This window comes from Candoia aspera, chromosome 11, assembly GCF_035149785.1.
Source record: "Candoia aspera isolate rCanAsp1 chromosome 11, rCanAsp1.hap2, whole genome shotgun sequence".
Lineage (NCBI taxonomy): Eukaryota > Metazoa > Chordata > Lepidosauria > Squamata > Boidae > Candoia > Candoia aspera.
This window is the reverse complement of record NC_086163.1, coordinates 8,976,611-9,001,681: the sequence shown is the minus strand read 5'-3', so window position 1 is coordinate 9,001,681 and position 25,071 is coordinate 8,976,611. Positions and strand designations below refer to the sequence as shown.

General features: G+C 38.6%; 1 protein-coding gene across 1 annotated transcript in view; it reads left to right on the top strand.

The window, feature by feature from the left end:
• The window catches only part of WWOX (WW domain containing oxidoreductase), a 559,406-nt gene that overhangs the window by 253,556 nt on the left and 280,779 nt on the right, over positions 1-25,071 (top strand). The window lies entirely within an intron of this gene.

The following is a 25,071-nucleotide window of genomic DNA, read 5'->3' as shown; positions in this document are numbered from 1 at the left end:
TCAGAATCACACACTTTCCTTTTCTGAGTAATAGGCAGAGCTGATTCCTTCCTTTCCCCAGCAAGCTTCTTCCTTTCTCATCAGCAGTGATATCTACGAAAGGGCAGGAATAACCTTTTGATACATACACATGCTTATTGTCAATGTATGTCACACACACACATTTTTTTTTCAGAAGAATTACTGGAATTGCAGTTCCCATAATTCAATCACTTGGAGAATGCAATTCAAAGTACTGTTCTAGTAACTTTTTCTTCCCATGTCACGCATTATGGTTACCGCCATACATGCCTTTAAACGTTCCCCTTGGTGTCATCGCTGTCCCTTACACAGTCCAATTGTGTGAAACTCAGGCTGCGGCATGACATGGGGAGGATGGCTGTGTGAAATTTGAAAAGCAACAGCAACAACCAAAGAGAGACTATGCTAAAGACCATTAAAGAGGCCCCCAAACCCACATTTCCCTCCTCCCCCTCATTTGTACTGATTATAGCCTGACAGCTCTTGAGTTTCCAATGATAACAGCCATCTGACTTGATCTGAGTTCAATAGATTTTCCCTGAAATAGAATCATCGCCTTTGTGATGGATAGGGAAAGAAAAAAAAAAGTAAAGCAATACATCCTGATAAATGCTGCTGTTTCACCCCCCTCACCCCCATCCCCATCGCCCATCCCTCCCTCCTACCTTTCCTGACTGTGACCTTGTACAGTCTATAAACAAGCCTTGGGCACCACTGAAATACATCAGGACTTTGAAATTTAAGTAGCTCTGAAACCCATCAATGGGGTGAAGGGAGAATGGCCTGGAAAAAGGAAAAAAAAATGGATCATGCTTAAAGGGCTCATAGGGAAGCAAGGTACGCTGAAGGTCAATATGCAGACATATCCTGAAGGAGCAGCACTGGCACTCATTTTCATTCACATCTCAGAGCTGCCTCCATGCAGAGAGATTAGTCAATGGGTAAAATAAAGCAAGAAATCCAGACCAAGTAATTTCTGTTCTGAATGGAATAACACAAGCTACTGTAAAATAACCATGTTCTTTATTTTGGCTAAATTCATTAAAGCCTTCCACCCCAAGAGTAGGAAGTGGGACCCAGAGTGCTTTTCTTTGTGTGTGTGTTTCTCACACAAAACTCCCCCCCCCCCAAAAAAAAACTCCCTAACATTTACTTCTGTAGAATGTTTTCTGTATATCTATCTGTCTTGGATGTTGGGAGTCATTTGTGTGGCCCCGCTGTTAGGAAAACTGGAGACCACATAGAAAAGGCAAGATGGTCCATTGTTCTTCCTTTGGATCTTCCTAGGGTCACCAGAGAATAAGGTGCATCCCTGACCCATTAAGCTAGTAAGGCTTCACCCTTGGTAGAGTCAAACAGTACAATGTAGGAAAAAATATACTGAGACATACAATGGGAACATAAAGAGTTACAGAGTGTTCAAGAGCTGCAACAGCTGTTGGCTTCATTTTCTCTCTGCCTAGAGCAGCCCTCATAACCTGAGGCTTTCAGATGTCAGCAAACATCTGAAACCCCATGGCTATGATTTCTGGATGGCACCAGCCTAGTAAAGGCTGCTCTCAACGTATTTCCTTTAATGACTATTGGCAACAGGATGCTGCTGATCCAACAATGTTCTTGTTAACCTCCGTACCTAAAAAGGGCTTCCAAGATCAAAAACAATATGTTAAATGATCCTAAGAAACCCAGGCTGTGGACCTTTGCTCACACGTCTTGCTTGTGGCATGATCTTCTCTTTCACCAATGTGGTTATACTTCCTTGATGGGTTTTACTTGTAGTTTAAGTCTGATAATGCTTTTGGTCATTCCTGCCCCTCAGCTGCTTTTCATTCCAACAGTACTTAAATCCAGAGGGGGGGGGGAAGGTAATATCTGGTCAATTTCATTATCAGCTACTATAGGACACAGTTCTTTAGTTTCATGCATCAGTCTAATGTATTTGTCACCAACAGAGTAACTGTGTGTGTTGTTGTGTATCTCCAAAACAGTACAGATGGATTCCATTTTTTTTTCCAAGCACAGTTCATGCATCATACTTGAAATTGATGCACCCCAGTGCAGTCATGGGCAGAATTCCCACCTGATTTTCCAGTCAATTTATTTTATAATTTACTTTGGGAAAAATAGAAGGTGCCAGCTCCCTCTCTGAAATGCTTTTAAACAAAATAAAATAAAATTACTACATAAATTTGAACCCACAGTTACTTTGCCTAAAGCAGGAATCGCTGAACAATTTAAGGGTCTGATTAGCATTTTATGCAAATCAGTTATTACTGTTCTCTACTTCCTTAATTATCCATGTTATTTCAATACAACCCTTTCTTTGATGTCCCAATTCTATATTTAAATAGTGCAAGATTTTTATCGTATCTGCCCACTGAGGTTTCTTCCTTGCAAAAACATGCCAACAGCAGCTATTTTAAAGACTTCTGGGAAAAGACTAATTGGTTAATCCCATTTGAATTAGGAAGGGTGTATTGCCACTCACAGAAAGTCAGAAACACACAAAGTGCAGGCTGAGAGAAGTTTACTAACACTTTCAAGACTCTCCCTAAATTATAGCCTCAAAGATCCTTGATCTCCTGGATATCCAGTGGGAAATAATCCTTTTTTAAAATGTTTATAAACCTTTTACAAACATTAAGCTTATTTGAACTGTGCTAAATGATTCATGGTAGGCCTGTATTCAATTAAAACATGAAGTTCCCGAACTTCCAAAACAGAGAAAGGAAGGATGGAGAACCAGATACTGAATATGTCCCTTACGCCATGGCCCTACTTGCACCTAGGCATGGCACAAATGTGTCTTCGTCTTGCCATCTTACCTTGAGTTGTCCTTGGTTGTCCGATGTTAAAGTAGTATTTTCTACCTTTTTCTAACACCATTTAAGGCAGACTTGAGGTGTGTAAAGTATGTTCCAAATTAGTCACCTATTACTTTACTCTTCACCTTGGGAAAAGAGCTAATAGAAGCAGAGTAAGGATTGACAAATGGGGACAAAAGGATTCATACTCCTATAGATTTCTGGTGACTCAAGGCTGGATAGATAGAATTGTAACTCAGAAGTGGAGAAATGCCCTTCCTCTCCAAAGGTTTGGAGAAGATCACCATTTAGGGTGGGGAAAATCCCCCTTGTTGCCGTAATATATGACTACACTTTCCAAGCAGAGAGTCTTATGCTGTGGATTTGTCAAAGACTTGTGTTTGCATTTTAATCATGTGTGATTGTAGCATTTTGTAGTTGCTGTTAGGGAGAGAGTGCTAGTGCTGAGTGCCGTTGCCGAGTTTTAAGTACACGGTGTCTTCGTGGTGGTAGTTTTTTCCTAGTCTGGGGGATATTTCTCAGTGTACCTCTGACTGATAATATGTTTCTCATTTTCAAGGCATTAGCAGCTGCACAATCTGTGCCAGATCTTTATTTGGATATGATCAATATGTTTAAACAGAGATTTGATTAGCTAAAAGCTCACTGTTGATTAAAACTGATAGATATGGAAAACTTGAGTTTGGTTTACATTGGCTGGGGGTGGGGTGGAACATTTTAGACTAGGTGGGGAAAAATGATTATTTTTGTTCCTATTTCAGAATAGGACTACAACATTTACACTTTGGGAAAAGGTGTCCATCTTCATCTCTACAAAATATAGCTCTGGAGCTTTCTGATGCTCCAGATTGGCTTCCTTGAGATTTGGAGTGTCTATCTTTCAAAGAATTCTCCAACCAACGTGTCCAGTGTATGAATACAGTCCAGCTTCTTATAAAGTAGCTACTTCACTAAATAACTGTATGTGTGTATGTGTGTGTGTGTGTGTGTGTGTGTATGTATATGTGTGTGTGTGTGTGTGTATATACATATATAACTCAGAAATTATACAGTCTAAAATCATCATCATGTATTTTCATCAGGATGAAATATCGAGAGCTCTGCTTAGTGCAAGATTTTATTAATGATGTGCTGTCAGAAGGTGGATGCTCTGCATATTTGCATATTAAACAGCTGAGTGAAGAAACATTCCTTTTATTGCTGCAGGGAATAAATCAGTTTAAAGCAACTTCTCATCATTTATACTCCTTTCTGCTAAATCTTCTTTTATTAAAATAAATTGTTGAAGTGCTTTGCTCATTCTTTGAATATTGATGAAATTTACCTTGATAGGGACCTAGGAAAACATTACATTTCCTTAAAGGTACAGCGTCTTTCCCTTATGTAGTAAGACTTTAATTACTTACAAAAGGAAGTATGAACACTAGCAAAGGAGAAAGTAATACAAAACCAGTGGTATGTTATGAGAGGGTAATATGTACCAAAATTTTATTGAAATCTCACAGAATTTGAAATCTTGCAAAATGTTGTCATACAAAGCAATAATTTGAATTTAATTTGCAGAAGGAAGCAGATGTTGCCACACTGATGGTTATGTATCCAGCATGCATTGTGATGTGACATCTGCTTGGATTATTGGAACTCTTCAATGCTGAATTTGAAAATTGCAAGGCATTCTGTTGACTAAATTCTGTTATCTTGAGCCCTGTATGTGATTTCAAAGATCAGAAATGATTGGATAGAAACCAGATGGGTCTCCTTGAAGGGTAACTTTGTCCACATCTCTCCACTCCCAGAGTGACACATAAATGTGAAACTATACATACATGTATATAGTATAATTCTGTGCTTGAAGTTTGAAGCCTGCCTTCCTCCAGGATACCAAGTTGAAAAAGGATAACAACTGTTGTCCTGGTCAATCTGAATTTGGAATGTTGGTCATTGTGCTTCATCACATAAAATATTTATTCTACATTCTGTTGCAGTTGTTGTTGTGAGTATACTGCCGAAAATATCAGTGCCCATATGAATACTTCCAGTCTCTATCTCTGTTTTGTCTGATGGTGGCACCATGGCTTTAGAAGTCAGCATACAAGCTGGGAGAGTAGCCAGAAAATGAAAAGATTGAAGAGAGTGATCAATTTGTTTATTGAACTTGTTCTTTATTGAGCTTAAAAAGGAGCCAACCTGTACATCCCATCTCCTGAATTTTTCCATCTTAAATAAATCACTTGCTTTGAATTCAGAATCAAGAATGAATGGTGTGAGTGTTTGTGTCTGTATGGAAGGAGAAGAGACTGGAGGCTACAGAAAGACCGAAGCAAAATGCTTGGACTGCCACAGGGAAACAAAATATGTTTTCCATTGTCTTCCCAATATTAAAGTATTATGTATGCTGTTTGTCTCACAGAAGAACCACTGGCATACATCATTATGAACTGATAAAATATGCAGGCTCTTTCAATATAAACCAGATGGTTGGGAAATATAGGAGTTGATCTGTAACGTGTCTGGGAAGTATCTGGTTGGCAGAACCTTCAGATACAGGGGCCTCTTACATACAGTAAGAGGAACCCACTAATAATAAGATAAGAATGGAATATATTTACCATAGGGTTTTTGACAGCATCTCTGTGGCAACATATTTAGTTTAAAGCCTATACCCCTCCTTTCCAAATTAGGTAATGAGAGAGGAGATAACGCTTTTAAAAACAACCTGAAGGTTTTAATCAAAAGACATAGTCATTTCAATATTCTCAAGATTAATCACTAGCCTCAGACATCTCTTGTTTATAAGAAATGCACATTTTATTATACAACCCAAATGCCCAAAACATGTCTCATCATCCCAGACATCTGGGATAAATTCAGATTTAAATTTATGTGGCTTTTCTGCTCAGTATCAGACCTCAGTTGGCTTTGAAAAGAGTCCTATCAGGGCTGCAAAAATGGGTCATAGACCTAGATCTCCAGAAAGATCTAAGCTCTAGCACAAATGTATATAGCTCAAATATAACTTAATTGGAAGATTCTTCTTAGTACCCTTCTACCTTGCCAACATCCTTTGCCTAGTATAAAGAAGAGTTTTCAGATTACTGAGGTTCAATGTGCTCTCTTCATCATTATTGCAGAAAGGAAATGTAGTGGCCTTCTGTGAGACTGTCTCTGACCATGCTCACTTGGGAATGCTGAATCTGTATTCTATCTCCTTTTCTACTGCTCTTTCTATTCAATATAGCACAAGAAATTACTTATGACCTTACTAACTATGCCCTTACTAACTTACTAAGTACTGCCATCAGTGACTCAGAAGACCTCCTTATCATTTCAGCAGATAGGTTAAGAATGGTCTCTGGGAGAGAGGACCCATTTTGTTAAATCACTGTTGCCATTCGAAATATAGAACAGTATACCTTGGTTGTATAGATCAATATGAATGTTACTGTCCAGTGTTTTAATCTTACAATTTTATAGTTTAAACGTGAGGTCAATGTACATTTTGTGGCCAGGCAGCTGTCCCTGATAGAAGTGGGCAACTTCTAGCCAGAGGACTTCATGCAGCCTTTGGTCTTAGTATGATAATGCTCACAGCTTAATTTCAGAAGTGACCTCCAGGGAATCATTTCAGACTGATGGCAAAAAATGAAATCTCTCTTAAGTGCTGGATAGGAGGAGAGAGAAAGAGTATGGGTACATCTAGGGCATCAGAAAAGTAAAAGAGGAGAGAGAAGACAGGGTTCAAAGGGAGGGAATGAATGTTCCTACCCAGTTTGGGTCTGTTGAAGGATTAGGCAAAATGTTTTAAGCTCACAAGGAACCATTTTGAAATGTCTTGAACTTCCCTAGTTTGGCCCTGCCCATTGCATGCATAAGCCCCACCCACCAATGTGACTGATCCTCAGTAGAAAAAAAGTGGGCCATCCGTAGTTCAATTAGATAATGTTAAGGAAGCTAGTGTAGGATAACGAAGCAAGCATTTAGCTTTTAAAGGTAAAATCAATAGATAAATCAAAGAATAAAAGTTCTTAAAAGCTTTAGGTCACTGTGTTTTGGTTTGGTTTGTCTCATTGCCTGCTATTAACCTTTGAGGTTTTTCTACATAAATGGCTATTTCCCAGTGTATTCTGCAGATCTGGAATTTTTAAATTAAAGAGAGTGAAATCGGTTGGCTGGAGAGTTTTGATAGGGCAACAATTAAACTACAGCTAATATTTTCATTGTTTTCCATCAAGATACCAGAAATGGGTTCTCGTTCCCATTAGAAAGTCAAGTTAAACTTCATATCTATGTAAGAGAAACATATGCCAAAGGTCTTTCTTCCAGTTTATGAAACTGTCTTGAGGAAGGGGTTAGAGGTGAGCATTTTAAATCACTTATTATCCATGAAGGAAGAATTAAAAGGTAACCGTCTTTCTCTTGATCTAGATCTATTCCTATCCTTGGGAAATCTACATACCTACCTACCTTACCAACCTCTCTACAGGTTGTAAAACTCTGTCTCACTCTGTCTCACTCTGTCTCACTCTCTCTGTGTTCAGTCACTTGCTTTCTTAATGATCACATTTGCTTTCTTTTTCCATGAATGCCTTGACACCCCAACTTTCTGAAATCTGCTATAGTTATTTGTCCGCTAGTTCATCCTTTGTAATCCATGTGCTTAAAATCTCCAAATTATGGGAGCCTACATTGGTTGATTAAATCAAACACATAATCTAAACCTGAAATTAATAGTAACACACACACACACACACACACACACACGCATGCCCCAAAAGGCAGGATGGAGTTGATTGGCTCTTCCGTGGACTCTGAGAACAGAAGTGAAGTTTATGTCAGTAAATGATGCTACTTGGAAGAAAGTCAGTCCCTGGATTAGGTTGTAAATTGGTCAATAGCTTTACTAATTCTCTTATATTTATTAGAGACGTAATTAATTGGAACGCTTCTTTGCAGCCCCTGGTTTTAAATGTTTCATAGCATGTGCTTAAGTATTACATTAGATTCAACATATTATTTGATTAATATACAGAATTAATGCACTAATTTCTTGGAAAAGAGTGTTTAGTGCCAATGAAATTTCTGTAAATAATCCCCATATGTCTTTGGATTTAGCAAATGTGCCTGTGGTGTTTAGCCAAGAATAATGATTAGCTATTATGAAATTTCTGTAATGGATTTGAAAATGCTTTCAAGTCTGGTTAAAATAGAACTTTGGTTAGTTGTCCAAACTGTAGTTAATATGAGTGCTATGAGTACAGTCTAATGCCTGAAAAGAGATGAAGCTGTATTAAGAAGCATCCCCTCATTATTGGTCTGTTACCAGTGCTACAGTATATGTATTTATAATGTCACTTCCATAGATTTCAGAATCCAATTCCCAGTGCCATGGAAATAACCTTTATTGGTTTTAAGCAAAGTGAATCCATTTTAACAGCAAACATTCTCAGTTTATACCACACTCATGATTTTATAATCATTGGTATTTATTTTATTTTTATTTATGTATTTAAAAAATTTGCAAGGCTGTTCAACTTGCAAAATGTGAATCACAACAACACAATATAAACAGCACAAACAGAGGCCAAAGCCACAACATATTCAAAATTCTCAGCTGATTTTCCAGGTGGCCTCATCCAAAATGTTAACTCATTGTCTATAGAGGAAAAACCAAATTTGTAAAGCTTTACAGAAGGCCAGCAGAATTGGGGCCATCTGACTCTTGGCTGTGCTGTTGCATAAGGCAGGTAGTATGACATCCTGGATCCTGTCAGATGACATGGTTTCATGGAGGGGAGCCAAAGCATGCCCACTCTTTCAGTACCTGTGGGATGGGCAGACATAATTGGAGATAACTTAGATAACCCTCTTATAATTTGACCCTGTACCAGGAAGAGCTTCATAAGTGGTAGCCAGCACCTTGAAGCCAGTGCAGCTCACAAAGTAGTGGGTGTTCATAACTATCTTATCACTGCATTCTAAAGCAATAGTAGCTTCTGGATGGTATTCAAGGAAAGCCCCATATACAGCATGTTGCAATAGTCCAAGCAAGAGGTGATCAAGGGCCTCCCGATCCAAGAATGGATACAATTGGTGTACAAGATGGACTTCAGCAAAAGCCCTCTTGGCCATGATTACCACAGGTTCTTCAAGCAGGAGCCATGAATCTGTCAGTCCCACTAGGTAGATCAGACCAGGAAATCAACTTCACAGAAAAGCTAGAATTACTTTTATTGAGATTGACTATAATGACAGAATCTTGCAAGTCTGGTTGCCTCCTCCTCCTCTTCTTCTTCCTCCTCCTCCTCCTCCTCCAGTGAATCAAGACAGTGTCTGACTGAGTCACTTCTGAATGTTATCTCATTCTGGACTTTAAAAAATACTTCAGCCCCTTTTGCCTAGAAAACAGTTCCTGTATTTCTCTAGCAAGGTCATTTTCCTTACTCTCTTCAGAAACCCAACTAAAAGTATAATCCATTTATGCTTGTTAAGAAGTAAGGTACTTTGTTTTGGACTTAGCATGATGTTTGGTCCCACTCATAAAGGTTTAGTGTTATATGAAAATTTAGAACCATGCTGTATTCAACAAATGAACTTCAGGAAAACCATGAGTTAGCATTATGTATGAATTCTAATGTTAACTTTTTCCACATTGCTCTCATGGCTCTTAATTTAAATGTAATACAAAAAGACAGCTTAGTATTATGGAAATCAACTTGGATTCCTCCTCTTTTCTCTAGAGGGCTAAGAGAAGATTGAAAACAAATTTAGCTAATTTCATTTATTATATCACAAACTGGTTGGTTTATAAACCATGGTTGCTGAACAATGTTAAGATAAATACATCCCCCCCATAATTATTGATTTAAACCCCATTTTATTCTTGTAGAATATTGAGTTCAAGTATTCTGAATAGGGGAACAAATGCTTTTTGATTCCCTGTAGCTCTCTTGAAAGAGCTGAATGACTTCACAACCATAGTCCAGCACATACTGTAGATCATGTCTTGATCTATGGTTAAACTCTGTGTTCCAAGTGGGTCACTGTGTCTGGTAATCACAGTTTTTCAAGACTGGTAACCTAAAACACAAAATCATTTCTGAAGCCTGTGTTGCAAAAATATGCCCTCTTAACTGATTTCCAAAACCTAGGGTAGCACAACTATATGTGATATCTTGTATCACTGATTAAATAATTTCCATGGCCTCAGGTGGGACAATATGACAATAGGTAATCCTTAAAAATGACCATTTTATCAAGCATGCATGTTTAATCTTGATCCTGGTGCCCACTTTCCTTTTTCAGAGCACTGACAAAGTTAGAATTCGAAAAATCTGTGCTGAATGTTACTTTATAAACATCCATTGCTTTGCTTTATAACGTGAGAAGCTTCATAACTCATGTCACTATAATAACGAAAAGGAAACAAGCTTGTCATGATGATGTCAAAATCAAATTTCTGCTAAGCTGAGTATTCCAAAATATTATACTAAGTACCCTATTGCTATGAGAATCTTAAAACCAGGTTAGTGAAGCTGAGACTGTATCCAGCTGTGGTATCTTCTTATACAGTATAGCCGCACTTAAGAGATTCTGATAACAACTAAGGAAATAGCTTATTTTCCCATGGAGTTAGTTCTTCCTCCTGAAAACCGATCTCCTAAAGAAGTTGCAAAGCCCTTATAATTAATAAGTCCATGAACCTGACACAAATGTCTAATGCTTCTATAAATTAATTCTATAAATTAATTAATTAGGAAAGAATTACTCGGAATATTGGTTCCATCTATGCATACCAGCAGTACTCCCTCAATTTACTCCCAGATATGAATCATAATAGGGAGAGGATTAATTCACGCAAGTTGATCGGGACACTGTGTGGATGGTGAGGAGGAGCAAGGTTCAGGGTCACAGCTCCACAGAAGCTGATGTGGCAAAGTGGCTAAGAGATTATGGCTGCAATTCTGTATTTGCTTAAATGAGGAACTCCCTGTTGTATATTCAGTGGCACTTATTTCTGAATAGACATGCAAAGGATTGGGTGGTAATTTATTTTATTGGAAGTAACCAGTTCCAATGACACTTTTTCAATGAACTTATGTACTTGGTGGACCTGAGGCACTTGCAAACTAAACTGAACTTGATGAATTAGCTGTTATATTTGCATGAAATTTCCTTGCATAGAGGTACACTGTTGAAAATGAGTCACTGTGGGGTGTGGGAGACAACTAGGTATCTACCAAATGTTTTGTTGTTATCTGTCAAGCTTTCCAAGATAGGCACAAACTTGATCAAAGTTTCTCAGATGCTTGAGCAACCCACCTAGAAACAAAATCTTTATTGTAATTTAGGTATGGTAGCCATTACAAGTAGTTAGTCCTTTAATGTTGTGTGGCTGATTCAGAATGGACATGAATCAATTCAAATCAAACATCCTCTTTTCTCATGCATCCACCTGTGTAGCAAACTCTTGCCTACTCCTTCGATGTTCATTTATTAGGGATGGTTGCATATTTTACATTCTCTCTATTCCTGCTTTGAAATTATCTTGCCACTAGCAAAATCCTGACAGTATGTCTGCAAAGTTGGCTAGATCCATGTTTGGACTGAGGTTCAGCAGAGCAATCCCTTTTAGTAGTAAATTCAGTTCTTATCCTGATCTGAACACCACAATATAAGAATGATCCAGACAAACTGGAACTGCAAAGAAGAGCAGAGGAGGAGGATGATAAAGGGATAGACAGTAGGCCCTACTAGGTATGAATAAGGGAACTGGGTATATCTAGCTGGTCTTGAGAAGAGAAGTGTTAATGACAATTTATTATTACTCTTCAAATATCTGAGTGTCTTATAGAAAGTGGTCCAGGGCATCCTAGAATTCAGGACACAGTTACAAGAAGGCAGCTTCTAGTTGAACTTTAAGGCATTTTTTGGTATGGTCTTTGCATTGTAAGAGGCTTGCATTGACCATGGAAGTGATCATTGACAGGAGTAAAGGCTCTCCTTTAATGGCTGTGCTCAAAAAAAGGTTGGATGGATTTTTTGAGGGGATGCCATAATTTGGATTTATGCACCAAATAAAGGATGAGACACAATGGGCTACACAGTCCCTTCCAACACAGCCCTTCCTTTTCTACAAGCCTGAAAAGTATTTGCCTTGCTAACAAAATCTGTGCCCTGCTGACAGATTCCAATAAAACCATTTTATTTGCATTTGTAACTATCCTGCAATTTGGCTTTATACAGATTTCTTTCCTGCTTCCCAATACACTTATAGTTGCTTTAAAAAAAACACTATGAAATGCAAAATTGCCTAAACCACAATGAAACAACAATAAAATAACATTTAAATAGGCTTTTGTGATGAGCTCTGTGGATATTGGCGCTGCTTAGAAGTAATCATGTTTAGAATCTAATGGTTTTTCTTTTTTTTTGTCTTTCCAACTTAGAATAGGCTTTTTGGAAATAAACAAATTTGTGCATGGAGAGAACAATTGCGATAAGTTTTCATTCAAGCATACTGGTTTTAACAAAGCCATTTCAGATTTTGACATTACAAGTAATTGATAAATTGTTTTTTTCTTGGGGGGAGGGGGATTAAAAAAGAAAAAGAAAAAAATAATTGTATGCTATTTTTTTTCCCTGAAATTGAGCAAAATTATTATACTTGTAGTCAGGAGCCTTAAAAATGCCTCTGTCCAATTAGTACTACATTATCCCTTTCATAAGTTGTCCCTTCAGTTAATAAATGTCTAATGCTTCTTCTTTCTAAATATGGTGAATGGTATTTTACATACCAAGAAAATTCATAGCAATTTTTTTTAGAAAAAAAAATTATGTTGGAAATAAAACAGCATCATGAAAACAAGTTTTTCAGTGGATATATAATTTTACAACTCTTAATACCTGTATGCTTCTGAATTAAATGTAGAACAGTAACAGGTTAGATTTAATTATAGGTAGTCCTCACTTAACAACCATTCATTAATGACAGTTCAGACTTTTGACAGTGCTGAAAAAACTGACTTATGACCGGTTCTCACACTTACAACTGTTGGAGCGTCCCCGTGGATATGTGATCACAATTTGGGCATTTGTGAACTGGTTCACATTTATGACCATCGCAGCATCCCGTGGTCACGTGATTGCCATTTTCGACCTTCCTGGCTGGCTTCTGGCAAGTAAAATCAATGGGGAACTGCATGATTCACCTAGCGACCATGTGGTTCACTTAATGCTGATGGAACCAAAATTCTGGTTGTTAAATGAGGACTCCCTGTACACATTATGCCTACTTTGTTGTAGCTTAAGATACAAGAGAGACCTTGATCTTAACATATCTCATATTCAGGGAGAACACGTGTCAGTTTCTGGCCATGCCCATGACATTCCTACAATATTACCTACAAGATGAGCCAGGTTAAGGTCAAGGTGCAAACTCTAGCAGGTCCAAAGAATTGGGGTTTGCTTATTTCCATCCCATAATCAATGAAAGAGCATATGTTTGTTGCAGCAGTTTGATTTTTAAAATTCCTTCACCCCCACCTTTATTCTTTCCAGGAGTGCCTCCTTTAAAACCAGACCAAAATAAAATAAGATAAAACTCTGTCACCCTGAAGATGAACATGCTCAAGTGATGGAAATGTAATTCATCTTTACAGTGCCATGGATATGTGTTGCAAACAGCATGAGTAGCAATATGGGAGGCTACCTTGATTTAGGACATTAGTAGAGTATTAAGGTTGCTTTTGTGACTGACATGGCATGCTGGTGAGTACTGTTATTGCTGGGAACATGTATGGGAAAGCATACATTTTGCATGAAAAGGTCTCAGCTTCCATCACCTGCATATTTAGATAAGGCTAAGAAATATTTTGACTTGAACTCTTAGATTGCTGTTGTCAGTCAGTTTAGCCCAGGTAGATGCAAGAGGAGCTCCTCAAAATGTTTTTTATAATCTAAATTCCATCAACTTTAGATAGCATGGCTAGTGGTGAGGGATAGTAGAAGTGCAATGGTCTTAATGTTGCATAGGTTTGGACCAAGGATCTCTTCACCTCGCCTACATAATTCTCCTCCTGTTGCTCATTCTTTCCCATCTTCTCAAGTGTAACCCAGACATTGTCTTCACAAATTGTGTGAATCTGGCCAGCACAGCATGGTTTAATGGTTTGGCAACAGCATGTTATGCAAACAGCACCATTACATGTGGTTAACAGAAGTTTAAGGTCTCTGTCCCTGGGGTGCCGGTCAACTGGAGGACATTATTCACCATGTCTTCCACTCCCCTGCTTATGATGAGATCAGGGCCAAAGTACTGATGGCAGGTGAACTCAGGGGCATGGACCTTGAATGATTAAATTACCTTCTTGCAAATAGGTTTTCAACATTAGTAGTTAGGTTGTTACTTTTGGTTTTTGGTCATTTAAACTTAGAAAATTTAAAGTTCTTAACTGTAGCCCTGGTTTTATCCTGATCCAGTTTTTGTAAACTAGCATTCTTTTTATCTTAATTCATTTTATTCTTATTTTGCTTTATTTGTTTGTTTGTTTATTGGTGCCTTTGGGCAGTCACCAGGAGTCAACACTGACTCAATCTAGTCCCTGCAGTTTTCCTGGCAAGATTTTGGAAGTGGTTTGCCTTCCTAGGGCTGAGGGAGAGTGACTGGCCCGAGGTCACCCAGCTGGTTTTGTGCCTAAGGTGGACTAGAACTCACAGTCTCCTGGTTTCTAAGCCCAGTGCCTTAACCAGTACTCAAAACTGGCTCTCTTACTGTATTTTAGGCTGTGCTATATGGTTAAGACCTACAGTTACAAAATTAATCTACTTACTTACACGTTTAAGGTAGAACATATCAGGAGAGCACTTAGCCAACTTTGGATAAACTTCAAAAGCTTGGCAGCACTGAGCTTGCTTAGCACTTGGACAGGAGATCTCTAGTTTTAAAATATATATATATATATTCTGGAAAAAAGGATGTCAAATCATTTCTGCATTGTTGCCAGAAGAACTACATGGACATGTCTATAAAGTCCCCATAAGTTGACCTCAACTCCAAGAAGAAGATTTGATTTTTTGTGTTGGGTGATGTCTGCCTCACAAGGTAGACCAGAATGAAAATCAACACCACAGGAAGACCAGAACTATACTTTATTGTTAGGCTATAACAATAGAGCCTTGCAAATCTGATTTTACTTTGCTTCCCCTCCCTCTTATGCCCCAGTCAGTCAGGGAGGAGCCAGCCTGAGTCTCCTCTTAATACTATCTCTTTCTGTCCTTTTTGCTTACATAATGGTTTCTGACTGTTCACTTTGAGGCTATTTTCCTCTATAGATGAATCCAAGTCTCTCTCTTCTTTCTCTCCATGTTTTACCTCTCTTTTCTTCAACATTTTAAAAAGTTTGAGTCTATTGCAGAGTAAAGCTGAAGTTGTATCCAGCAGTTCAGTTTTTCTCTCTGCTTGGAAAAGACTTGGGAGGGGCATTAAGATGGGATGTCTGCTGGTTTTTGTTTTAAGATATATGGTACTTAATTTTGGCCCAGTGGGCTATGGACCTGTGTCTTCTGATAGCACAAAATAAGATTTGGAACATCTGCAGCATCTGGAACAATATATTTTGTCCACTGCTGGCCAGTTTCCTGTGTACATTGTTGTCATTACAACTTTAAAGTGTGCAGCCAGAGGAGGAGGAGGAGGAGAGAGAGAGAGAGAGAGAGAAGGAGGAAGAGGAGGAAGGAGAGGGGGGAGGAGGAGGGGGGAGGAGGAGGAGGGGGAGAAGGAAGAGGAGGAGGAGGAGGAGGAGGAGGGAGAGGGGGGAGGAGGGAGAGAGGAGGAGGAGGAGGAAGAGGGAGAGAGGAGGGGGAGGGGGGAGGAAACTCTGCCTATATTGGGCCACTGATTAAAGTGTTGCATTTCTAAACCGGTCATTTACTGTGTTGCCAGGGGAAGTCGGGAAATGCTCTATTTACTTTCTCTCTATTGACTAGCTGCATTCAGGCAAGACTGCCAGTGCGTTGACATGGAAAGCAACAGAGACGGAACCATTTCAAACCACTCACATTATACTGCTTTATTTGCAAACTGAATTGCTCCTGTAGGCACGCACCAGTTCCTTTTTTATGGAGCGTTTGCATGTTGACAAAGCTTTAAAAAAGAAAGGAATAGCATGGTGATGGAGGCTATCGTAGGAGTCGCTGTCAAATTTATTTATTTATTTATTTGTTTGTTTGTTTATTTTTAATCCATTTCACTGTGGGTTTTTTTCTTTCTTTTATTTGTTTGGTTAGGAGAGAAAAAAACACACCCTCTGAATAATTTCTAAGGTCAATAGAATACATTACAGAAGTAAAAGCGCTTAGCAATTTACAGTTTCATCTCAGTGTGTTTTCTAGAGTTATGAAAATAAAATGTTTTGATTTTAAATATGAGGCGGGTTTTTTTTCCCCTCTTTCTTGGAGAACGTTTCCATTTATTGAAATGGCCTGATTTCTCAAGTGCTGATTTAAAATGCATTCTCTTATAAAGCTAACATTAAGGGATAATGCACAGGGAGTTAAGTGGCATATAAAACATCTGGCCGTGCAAACGGAATATTACCAGATACAGGGACTGAAGAGTTGGAAACCATATGCTAGCTGAAGAGTCTCTGTGTTCTTGCAGTTCAGCGTATATTTTGGCAACCCAATCCTCTTACGTTTCTGTTTCCCTGAAAACTTCAGTCTGAAAGGCAAGTAAGATTCTTTAAAGGACAAAAGATTCTTCTTCGTCTTATATACAATTATTCTTTGATTGTAAACCGCCCAGAGCTGCTCTCTGAGTGAGATGGGCAGTGACTAAATTTGAAATGTGTGTGTGTGTGTGTGTATACTGTATACAAATTTATTTATTTGTATGTATGTATGTATGTATGTTTATTGATTGATTGATTGATTGATTGATTGATTGATTGGACATTTCTGTCACTGCCCATCTCCCCCCCAAAGGGGGACTCTGGGCGGTTTACAACAAAATAAACAAATTAAAACCATAAAACGTAACTTACAATATAAACTATCATTATATATAGATAAATATAAGCTCCATTGTGGCGAAAAGTTCTCATTCAACAGGGAGGGCACTATGGTGCCAACCACCCCCAGGAAGAGCTGTTGGCCTTCTTATATTCTGTTCTTCCACAGACTATCTGCCAGTCAGTCTCGCTATCTCCCTTACTAACATGGGAATTCTTCAGAGGTGTACACAAACAATGGGGAAACCAACTTGATCTTATCAGGGATGGAGCTGACCTACCTTTGCACCAGTTCTAGTCTCAAAACTATTTTCAGGGATAGTAGTTTATAGTCACTCCAGCCAAGACATGAGCACACTTTGAAGAACCAAGTCCAGGGTCTTTAGATCCACCTCGGCCAACCTGATGTCCTCCAAAATGGTTGAGCTCCAACTTCCACAATTTCCCACTTGCACAATCTACTTTAACGTTTGGCCTGATTCAGCAAAGCCCTCCATAGATTATGTAGTTAAATTGTCTATTTACTAACTTTTGAACCTTACAGCTGTAGAAGTCACACTGAGGAACCAGGCTGAGATGTTTTTTATGTCATTCCTGTATTTTTATTTTTTTAATGAAGTAGAGAACACAGTGCTGTTAGTTCTTAAAGTCTACTAGCAGCCAGGCTTTTTAATTTAGCAAAATCGCAGTGTAAGTACATCAGTCCAAGCTTTGATTATCCAGTTCTGGACTGCTGGATGTGAATTCCACTGAGAGAGTAAGAAGGGATTTGATCGGCCGAGGGTTATTGTAGTTTATAGTCTAAAGAAAGGAGGAGGATGTGGGAGAAGAGAGAGAAATGTGTTAGAAAGCCAGTAAGCTGTTTCCAGTATGAATCACAGGAAAGTTATTTAAAGTGTGATTCCTAGATGCTCATGCAAGAAATGAAACCTCTCCCTTTAACCTCTTGAGAAATTATGAAATTGTCTAAAATGTGCATCACTTCATGTTTTTTTCCATTTTGTTTGAGACATTCCCTTACTCCATAGTTTAAAAATAATAGTAATACATTGGCTCACTGGGTATCTCGTGGTGGAATTCTCAGCTGAAAAGACCTCAGCCCTTCTGTTAACACAATACTTTTATCCAGTAATCACTGCCTGCAGGAGACAAAATGATAATTCATCTGGAAAATGAGATTAAGTCCTTTAAGTTAGGCCATGATCACAGAGAGAGACCCGGTGGTGTTATCTGCTTGAGTGAAAAATGTAGGTTCGGGGGCCATTCTGGTTCAAAGGAACTGTTTGTAGGCCCAGCTTCTTGAAAGTAATTGGGGCCTGTCAAAGCATTTCTTTGTGAGATATGGATATTACAAAGGAATTCTATTAATCTCTGACAAATCATTTGATCAAGACAGTATTCCCGTTTTCTTCAACTGAATCACCTTCCAGTCCACATTTGTATAATGATTGGGAAGTTTGTGTGAATGCACACAAGAAAAACCCTCTCCCTTTTTTATTGTGCTTTTGGAAACCAAATGTGCACAAGTTTCCCAATTTCATTCTTTTTCTGTGTAGTTCAGCTGTGTATGCGAAGTGTCTTTCAAAGTGTCTTTCCCTTGAGGAAATACTTATGCAGGCAAATTAAGCAAAAAAAGAACTGCAAGAGTTATTTAGCTTGCTAAAGGCCAATAATCATCTTTTGTCTCTTTCTTTTTTAAGGGGGAGTTAAAAATCTTTTTATAACTGTATCCTGTTGGGCATGCAGTGGATAAGAAGCACTGTTGTGACTGATGAAAGATAAGGCATCAAGCTCAACTTGCAGCCTTGATCCTTTGTAAGCACATGGAAGCAGGACCTTGATGAGGTTAAAAGGCTTTTCAGGGAAGTGTAGAATTGCAGGTTTGATGACTAGTGGCTGGAAATGCAGGAATGTGAGCCTTCCACTGAAGAAGCAGAACACCTGTTCAAGGAGCGAGATATGATGTAGAGGTGGCTAGGGTATCTCTTAAAGGTTAACCAAGGTATGGCAAATCTTTTCATGTTCTGATGCATAATTTTAATGGGAAGTGTAGCAACATGGATCTATATCTATCCATCCATCCATCCATCCATCTATCCATCCATCCTGTAGTGTATCTCTCACTATATCTATCTGTTTTGGGCAGACTGTTTTGGTATAATTCTGAGCAGAGGCAAGCAGATAGCACTCTTGGTATATCCAACCCAAAGGACATTCTCATGTAGAAATTGCTATGCACCATACTGATTTCTACATATGTTTTCTCATAAGAAGAATCTAGATGGGTTATAGCTTGCCTCATTTCCATTGTGGCAACCTAAATGGGAATCACTACAAGTAATGTAAGAGCATTATTTCACCTTCCCATATATAATTCCAGTAGTATCCACCTATTACGCTTGTCTATGAATTTCAGTGATATTGACTCCATTGTCTATACAAGATGGCATAGGATAACTTGCTTTGGAGTAAATGTGAAGAAGATGGTGGTGTTGTTCTTCTTCTTCTTCAGTGACTCCCCTCTTGGTTTATGCTCTTGTACGGCTCATGCCATGCATGGAATTCTCTGTATGGAACCATTCTCATTGAGGTTTGGGAAAAAATACTAATAGTTTACACAACATCTGTCAACTCAGTGATTGAAAAGGCAAATCCTGTTGATTAACTAAAAAGCCAATCTAAAAGTTGCATCCATGTATTCTGATATTACTACTGATGTCCCTGCCAAGAGAAGGATGCCACCCTACAATGCCCACATATTTACAATGGTTTGCTCTGAACGTTGAGGTCAGGTAGATATCTAGAGGGCTTCCTCTCTGCAGCTTGTCAAATCTGCACAGCAAAGGAAAGAAGAGAATTAATTGTCTGAGATACCGGTATGGAAAAATTGTTAGTGGCTTATGTTCCCTGAAATATTAGACGACAGTGCTTTTAATATGTGTTCAAAAATTCATAAGCAGTTACAGTGAAAAATGGAATGTGTCTGACTAAAATTTTGTGCCGTGGCAGGATAGGTGAATATTCTTGCTGTTATAAACCCTCTCCTCTCCTCTCCTCTCCAAAATCCTGGTGGTATAAAAAAGTTAAAAAAGCAAAAAACAAAAAAACACTCAGATGGGTTGTCTTTAAAGTACAGGTAGTCCTGTTTAGTGACTGCCTCATTTAGCTTCCATTCGCAGTTACAGCGATGATGAAAAAGTAACTTCGTGACCAGTCCTCACATTTATGACCTTCACAGGTCTGTAAAGCGAAGGAAAGCTGAAGTAAGATTGTAAACACAGTTGCAGTTTCACTTAGTGACTGCTTCACTTAACAACCAAGTTGCTGGTCCCAATTGTGGTTGCTAAATGAGGACTACTTGTGTATGTGTGTGTGTGTGTGTGTGTGTGTATGTCAGTAGTTGCTATTTGACATACACTTCTGTTATGCCATTATATCTATTAAATATTCCATTCACCCATAATATCCTTTTGAAGCAAGTTCTGTGTACTATGTTCAGAAAGACATTAATTTTCACAATGAGAGTCTTCAGCTCTACTTCTTTGACTCTGTGGTGAAGTCATTGTAGTCCTGGCAAGCCTTAGATCACCTTGGAAATCCTTTCCCATCTTTCCATCTTCTTCACTACCCTTGAATATATCTAGTGGATTTACTGGTTGTAATGCTGGTGTTGGCTTGTTGTTAATGGATGTTCCCACATATCCACAGAAACAAGAGTGAAATGAAATAATTCATAATTGTTGTCTTCAATGGAAGTCCTACCCTGTATGGAGTGCTGGTGTCACTCCAGAGATGTATATATTCATTTTAGTTTGTATCACATTTATATATTACAACAACATATTGGGATATCTAAAACAAAAAGCAAAAATCCATAAATCAACCCCCAAGTAAAATTAATATATAATTTTAAAATGTATACTTTAGAGATTGCTAGATTAAAATTCCAGGAATACTTCACCACTGTGTTGACATGTTACTGTTTAGCCACACTTGAAAAACCCCAGATTCCCTTTCTCTGTACTCAAGTTAAATCATTGCTGAATAAAGGTTTCAAATAGGTTGTACCAATTTCCAAAACAACAGCAGCAGACATGTGCAGTTGGATCATTTCCAGCTATGACATCTGTAACCACTGGTGTGAAGTGTGGCATGATCTTTCAAGAATACTGTGTGTTCAAATTAGCAGACAGCATACCGGGTGAAAAGTTAATGTACAGCCTCAGCCAATCTTAGTGATAAGGGATTATGAACATGAAGAAAGGTTGTGTGTGTGTGTTGTAAGGCTAAGTGCAAAATGCTCATCAAGGATGGCTCTGAAGGTTATGAAAACATTTCATTTTTCATTTTAAGTAAATTATGCAAATTTGCTCAGCAGCAATTTCACATGTATTCTTCAAATGCTTTGAGTCTCTGTAATAACTTTAAAGCCTGCTTCGGTTGCTACCCCTTAATTTTAACAGAGGTATGTGTTTAACTTAGGTGAATTTTCACCATGCTTGCTAATTATTCGTTTGTTTGTTTTGTTTTATTGCTTTTTAAAATGATGACAGAAAAAGGAAAACAAAAACAAAAAATATACAAAGATGCATATGTTAAAAAAATACATAGCAAGTGCTTAAAAAGATAAGAAAAATAGAACAGGAAAAAAAATATAAAATATAATGTGTCGTTACAAGAATAAACAATTACAATTCTATATATATTTGTCTAATGCAAATATGATGCAACTATACTTGCTTTAATGTTTGTAGTGATTGTAGGCATTAACAGAAAGCAATTTTTGCTTATGATGGCACAAGTACCTATTGTTGCCAGACTGCAAACGTTAGATTCCCCCGTCCACTTTCTTTATGGGAAATAGTTCAGGACCTGGCTTTTATATTTGTCTGCACATGTATTTATGGAGCCAACGTTCAATGTATAGATCGCTTGTTTAAGTTGACCCAAGACAATTAAAAAAAAAAAAGATTGGGTTATTTGTTTTGCACATTTTACCAAGATGCACCTGTTCAGTCTCACTACATAGATCTGTGTCCTGTGAGGTGTCATCATAATCTTACTCCATACAGAGTAAATAGTAAATGCTAAAATAGTAAATAGTAAAAATAGAGCACCTTTTGAAACTAACCATTTTATTTAAGGCATAAGAAGCTTTTGTGAACTGCAGCTCAGTTCATCAAATGCATGGAGTGGTTTGATTGATGTGGGATTTAAATGCAGGGTAATGATGCAAATGGGCTTTGGAGGAACTGCCCTGTCTTCTGCCCCCTTTCCCCACCTCCAGCCTCAACCCAGTGTATTTAATCTTACGCCTTGTAATTTAGTCTTAAAAAGGTACTACCTGTCTCTAATTTTGGGCTATGGTAGATTAACAGGGCTCTCCTCCTACAGTGCTTACTCCAAATAATTATTGTGGGAGATGCAGGGGCGGTTTTTCCCCCCCTGTTTTGGAGTGGATGGGTCATACCTGTCTGTACCGCCTCTTTCTTTATCTGACATGTCATTAAAGCTAGTATTAGCTCCAAAGGCACTTGTAACTAGCATGATCCAAATCCATGCCTACGTTCTTGAGTGAATGTGAAGCTTAGAAAGCATCACTTATATCAGCAAAATTAACAGATCATTTTGTGGATCTGTTAGAAACTTAGCTCTTTGTCAACCAACTGAAACTTGAAGGCAGACATAATTAAATAATCTTGTCCAAAACAGACTTCAGTCATTTCATTACACCGATGCAATTCTTAAAGGGATTTTTATTGCCCAAACAAACATGAGGATGCAGCAAATTTGAGCAACCCTTCCCAACTTGGTGTGGCTGGAACTATAATGTCCATGATTACCAGCCATGAAGACCCTCAGCATACCATATCTAGATGGTGAAAGCGGCAATGAAGTCTCAGAAATTGCTGGCTGTTTCCACTTAGGATAAATTAGGATTCCTAATTACAAGGGGTCACATACACCTTGATGGTGTGCTCACGTGGTAAGTAAAATGTGTCTTATTGGTTTATCTCCTGAGTTTCTGCTAAATCTGGGGTTGGATAATGCAAGGAATTAGGCAGTTAGGTGGGACTTATTAGGGCTCATGTTAACATTCCCATTTCTGCCACCTTGGGGGGTAGATGTCAAAAAATCCCAGTATCTCAGAGGCAGTGCCTGTGTGGATCAGATGTGATTGAATCTATGGAGTGCGGGTTTGTCTGTCTGCATTTCTCACCTTGATTTGAAAAAATGGCTATTTCAACTGTTCTTAAAGAATTTTCCAGATTGCACTGAGGATTTTTATGTCAGTTATCTTATAGTTATCAGAAACCCTAAAGTGACTGGTACTGCATCAAAATCATGTTACTCAGTGACAAGTACATGCCATGAGGTAGTCTCCATCACAGGATAGAATGCCTACCTGTAGTCGCTAGTAATTTTGCTTTTGTATGACAATTGTTGAATGTTTTAAAATGTTCTAAGTTTTGTTTGCTATATTGGATCTCTGGTAAATGACCGTAATAAAGTTTAAAATTAAAGTTATCAAGCCAGGATAATAAACTGAGGTACATGGTTTGGATGGACTCTACCTAGCAGATCTCTGACTTTTTCGGAACGGAAATGAGAATACAGCAAAGTCTCTCTGAATTTTGGTAAGCCGTATGCTTCTGATCTTATTCTCGAATGTTCCTCTTTGTTCTTCTATCTTGCTTTTTGATTTGCTGGTCAGGCTTGTTTTTTTTGTTCCTGTTTCCCAGTAGTCTGTCCTATTTTCAGTCAGGCACACAGTTTATCACCTAACCTTGGCAGTGCTACCTTTTTTCCACATAATGTGTTATGAATCTAAAATATTCCATTGTTTCTGAAATGCCATAACATCCTATAAATATAGGGATGCCCTTTCTGTGGAATGTATCTAAATACGATCAAATTGATCCTGTGATGGTTCATCTCATGTACAAGGCTGTTTTACCATTAGGCTTGTGTAAAAACCCATTTCAGTTTTTTCGCTTGTCAATTCGGATAACGCTTGTGTGGGGTCAGGTCTTTGGAGACTTCCACCAAAAGACAAGAGGCTATTTTGTCATCTGATGTGCTTCATGAAGGTAGTTAGTAGTGGGAATACTTGGGCATATTTATGTCAAGCAAAATTTTCTTGGTGTATAGTTGGGGGAAATGATGATGCCAAGTGAAAATAGAAATAAACCACTTTGCATGTTAAGTCATATTGAAATTAGGAGCAATAGCTTATATGTATATAAAAAGGTAAAGGTTTCCCTCGACGTAAAGTCCAGTCGTGTCCGACTCTAGGGGGCGGTGCTCATCTCCGTTTCTAAGCCTTGGAGCCGGCGTTGTCATAGACACTTCCGGGTCATGTGGCCAGCATGACGACTCGGAACGCCGTTACCTTCCCGCCGAAGCGGTACCTATTGATCTACTCACATTTGCATGTTTTCGAACTGCTAGGTGAGCAGGAGCTGGGATTAACAACGGGAGCTCACCCCGCCGCGCGGTTTCGAACCGCCGACCTTCCGATCGGCAGCTCAGCGGTTTAACCCGCAGCGCCACCGCGTATATAGCTGTTCACAAAAACAACTCTGGGTAGTTTACAGTTGATTAGAAGCATCAGAACAAAGGGACTAAAAACAAAACGTAACAAACAAAAAACAGGTGACAGAATTAACTGAGGCCAATCCACACATATCTCAATCAAGGTACTTCATTCTACATGGGGTCATCCCATGTTCTTGGCCCAAAGAACCAGGTTTTCAGGACTTTACAGAAGACTAGCAAAATCAGGGCCATCCGAATCTTGGAGAGGGGAGAATGCTGTTCCACAGGGCAGGCATTGCAAGAGTGACATTATTAAATGTCATAGTTTGAAGAAAGGACCTGAATCATATCCACTCTGCTGGATTTTGTGGGACAAGCAGAGACAATTGGAGACAGGCATTCCTACAAATAACCAACCTTGTGCCATGAAGAGCTTTAGAGGTCATAACCTGCACCTTGAGTTGTACCGGGAAGCCAATGCAACTCACAAAGTAATTGTGTTACAGGAGTCTTACAAAGCATCAGGTCCAGTATTCCATCTTATTTTCTCCATGTCACACTCTAGCAGTACTAAGAAATCAAATCAGCCTTAATAAACTGACTTAATAGTTTGGTAACAGAAGCCAAAAGTTCTTTCCTGTTCCTTGAGTGCATCTTTTTTACTTTCTTCCATATAGATG